Below are 4,186 nucleotides of genomic sequence, written 5' to 3'. Positions count from 1 at the left end.
ACTTACTTAATTGTCTGTGATTCTCGCTAAGCTGTGAGCTCTTTAAGAATGATACCTGCCTCTGCGGGGCACCACTTTATCCCTAGCACCCGACACAGTGCCTGGCACACAGTGGGTACTAAATAAATACTTGTAAAATGAACATGCATATTATCGTTGCATGTCCCTCTGTGGCATGGCTACCTAGAAAGCTAGAGCAGAAATATGAGGCTGGTTACGTTTCGCAAGTACCTTAGACAGAATCAAGGAAGAGGCGGGCTTCACGTGCCTCTGTTCTCTTTGGAAACTGATTCATTAGCAAAGCACTACAAATAGCTGGGCACACGCAGACCCCTATTTGCTTCTTCAGAGGCAGAGTTGAGTGATGATCAGACTAAGGCCACCTTGTCTAAATTTTATGGACTAGAAAACTGAGTTGCAAGGGCCAAGGGACGTTTTCACATGTATGACTTCCCAATGGCCCTGTGCAGCAGTGCTGTGGGGAAGGTCAGGAGTGCCTTCATTTTACTGAAGTCACAGTGCAGTGGTAGAGTAGGTGTTAGTAGCTGTGGGGAGTGTCACACACAGCATCTTTCATCAGACATTTCCACTGTGCCAGACACCCTGACGTTTTTCACCTGAGCTCATGTTCCTCCTGTGATCACAACTGTTCAGTGTTCTCATTTGGCAGAGTGGGAACCGAGAATTAGAAAGGTGTAGTGAGCTGCCTGTGCCACAAGTAGAGAACTGGGATCTGAACTCGCCCTGTGTTTGACTATTGCACAGCACAGGAGAGGGGGATCAGAAAGGGAAGTCCAAAGCCCAGCCAACAGACCTGTATCCTCCTTGCTGGAGGTTCTTGGGGTAAAATGCTCTGGATTTGTTGGCCTGGGAACTGGGGAACGGTGAGAGCAGAGGGACAGTGAGCAGTCAGAGGTGGAGGAGGCAGGGGGCGCCAAAGAGAAGCTCCTGCCTCTTAGTAAGTACGGCAGCTAGAAGGCTTTGAGGAACAGGACTCAATGTTCCGGTTTAATCCTTCCATTTGCAATCTTGAAAAAAAATAAAAAAGGCTGACTGCTGACCACAAGATCTCTATGCTCTGCCACAACCCCCACATACACCCCATCCTTCAATTGCTCCACAATTTCTGGCAACACCTCTTTGCCCCAAGTCAACTCCACCCAACCCCACCCTACTCAATGCCATTAAGGCAGAGCCAGCTCCCAGGAGAAGACTCAGCTGCAGCTGAGCGAGCAGAGAAAATCCTAGCAGTGAACTTGGCCTCCAGGAACTAGCCACTGGTGGGCATAGTGGCCATTCAAGCGTCCAACCACGCAAAAAGAGGAACTCTGCCCTCTTGTCATTCTGAAATACTGTGAAACCGGAGTCAATTCTCCATCATCTACAGGAAACGGGGACTTCCTACTTGGTCAGGACCTTGAACCCTGAATTCATAAAATCTCTTGAGAGCCCCAGGGACAAAGACGTCGTGGACAAAAGCCCTTGGAACTAGAGTAAGTGGCATTTGTCTTGTCTGTCTTGTCAATTATTGTTAAGGACATCCTTGTTTAAAAATATGCATACAACTAAGGTCTCCTCAAAGGTGGGGAATTCTTTGAGCAGTATAGGCAAATGGCTGAGATGGCTGGGTGCTCAAATGTAAAACAGTGTTTTACTAGAAAGGAAGCTTTCTTGAATGATTGGTTTTGGTGACTAAATAAGAAAGTCAGTATCAGGGGACAAGTGGTGTTTTCTGCAGAAACCTATTTGAGAAGAAAGTATTTGCCAAATTTTCTGGGGAAACAGAACATGGTGTTTGGAGTAACTGTAGCACAAAGGAAATATGAATGGGAAAAAAATGTTTGTAATGGAAGGATAATTTGATATTGAACCAATTTCTCTGGAAGACTGGAATCAAGGATCCTCAAAATCAGGACTGCTTTCTTTAAAGGAAGTAAGATTCCTTTGTTGTTGTTGTTGTTGTTGTTGTTGCAGTTTTTGGCCAGGGCCGAGTTTGAACCCACCACCTCCAGCATATGGGGATATGGGGCAGGTGCTCTACTCCTTGAGCCACAGATGCCACCCTCCCACAGCTGGCCAGATGACCTCTCATGAGGCATCCATTCGGTGTTACTAACAAGGACGCAAGTTAGAATTTTGTTCTAAAGATAGAGGAACATGGTGACTCCTTGTAGGAATCTACTTCAACTATTCCTCCATAGGAGTTCCTGGAGGGTCCCAGATTCCAAAAACGTGTTGCACACTCTCCCAGTATTCATACATATGCTGCCCTCAGGCTCACTGACCTTTTAGTTCCTTCAGGGAGCAGCAGGACAGCTCTGGGGACCTGGGCACTAGTGTGCTAGTAAATGTTTAACAACTAATTCTCCTGAAAAAGATCCCCAATTTGTAATGTTTGCTGATTGCCAGGGGTGTAAATACCACACAGTAGTTAATTTCAAGCTACCAACATACAGGCAGTCTCCAGGTGATAAATGAGACAGGTTCTGTAGGCTTGTTCTTAAGTTATAGATATGTTGGAACAGGTACATTTACCCATTACCTTTAATAGCCTCCATTTATAAGTGTTAGTTGTAGGGCAATCAGATGTTTGCAACCTGGGGATGGCCTGGTACTAAACTCAAGTTGGGAAGAAACACACAATCAGCCTTAGGAACCAGTATAAGGTACCAGTGCCTCATGGGGTGGGTGTCTTTCACCATCACAGATGGCCCTTTCTCTGCTCAGGGACTTTACCAATATCCAGGCTGGAGGACATGAGCTCCGGAAGTTTTCCGGCTCCAGGTTACAGTGATGGCAACATGGTCCTTTGGTTTCCCCTTCAATAACTGGGCCCAGGTCATCTCCCCTTAGAAGCACATATCCTAGAGCCGGCATACCCGTAGTCTGGTTCCTGACAAGTGGGGGAAGTTGCAAATGGAGCTGGAGGTGGGGCAGTTTGGAGGAGACTGTTTGAAATGGCACCTACCAATGCTGATTCAACTTGCCTTCCTTCATCTGTGCCAAAATTCCCCAGAAACTAGGCTCAAAGAATCATCCTGGCTCTAGTCCCTCTTGGTGTCTTCAAAGCTATTTGCTGCTTCCACTGTAAACCTGCCAGCCCAGCCAAACGTGCTGACTGCCAAACTGAGCTGTCTGCCGTCACCACCACTAATAGTGGCTGCAGGGTTCAGAAATTGCCAACACAGCTCCACTAGTGCCTGCTAGCCTGGGTTTCTGCTGAAAGGGGGCTGAGGGGGTAGAGACATGTCTGGAGATGGAGGAGTGAGCCATAATAGGGAAGAGTTTGAGGGGAAATGAAAGCCCCTCACTTCCTGCCCTACCAGAATAGCTCCCATTCTGTCTGGTGTCCAGCCCTCCCCATGTGTGCCCTAATTTCCAGTGGTCCCTGCAGAAATGCAAACTTATAAGCAGGAAATATTTGCTAAGGAGAATAGAAGGAAGATCTCTAGAGATCCAAGTTCAAGACAGGAATTATGAAGTAGGTGCTATCTACTTTACTGATTGGTATTTGGGCCAAAACAAATCAGATTGGTGGCAACATATTGAAAATTTCAAAGCGTGGTTCCCACAGAAGGGACTGTCATGGCCCATCATCATCAAGAAAAATCACTTTCTAGATTAACTAGAAAGATCTGGTGGGGGAGTGGATTTGTGGGGTGGGGTACATTGGCCAGCCAGGGACACCCTGGGACATCATAGTACACAGTGGGGACAGGCCTCGAAGAAGGGCTGCTATAAGTAAGGAGGTCTCCTGATATTTCCTGAGGGCCTGGGAACTGCTGGGGCAGGGGCACTTTTCTCCTACTTACCTCACAGTAGCCCTGCAAGGTAAGAGTCACTTCCCCATGTTACAGATGAGACATGAGGCTCAGAGAGGTAGATTAAGTCACTCAAGGTCACAGCTGGTAGGTTACACCCAAGTCTATATGCCTTTTGGGGAGCTGTCTTCAGGAAGCACTCTGAAAGGGGTGTCAAAAAGCAGGGCCTAGAAGAAGTCCTACAAATCAAGCTTCTGAGTGACTTTTTTTGTTTGTTTCCTTTTGTATTAAGACAACCTGTGTAAAAATACCTAAGAGCTTATTTTAGCAGAGTTCCAGCTTCCATTTGATTGCCACATGACCGCACCTCATTGCCCAAGGCCAGTCTTTCTTCCCCTGACTTCCCCACCCCCACCCCACCCCCC

At 47.2% G+C, this 4,186-nt stretch overlaps 1 protein-coding gene across 1 annotated transcript in view; it reads left to right on the top strand.

Annotated features, from left to right (window-relative positions):
- The first annotated feature begins 1,297 nt into the window (after positions 1-1,297).
- CCR1 (C-C motif chemokine receptor 1) overlaps positions 1,298-4,186 on the top strand; it is a 6,365-nt gene continuing 3,476 nt past the window's right edge. Inside the window, exon 1 of the mRNA XM_012808034.2 lies at positions 1,298-1,493. The gene's annotated coding sequence lies outside the window, so the exon portion shown is untranslated. The remainder of the gene's footprint in view (positions 1,494-4,186) is intronic.

This window comes from Otolemur garnettii, unplaced genomic scaffold (assembly GCF_000181295.1).
Source record: "Otolemur garnettii isolate 467f Iridium unplaced genomic scaffold, OtoGar3 scaffold00082, whole genome shotgun sequence".
NCBI lineage: Eukaryota > Metazoa > Chordata > Mammalia > Primates > Galagidae > Otolemur > Otolemur garnettii.
Note: the sequence above shows the minus strand (reverse complement) of the source record. Positions and strands in the feature narration are given on the sequence as shown.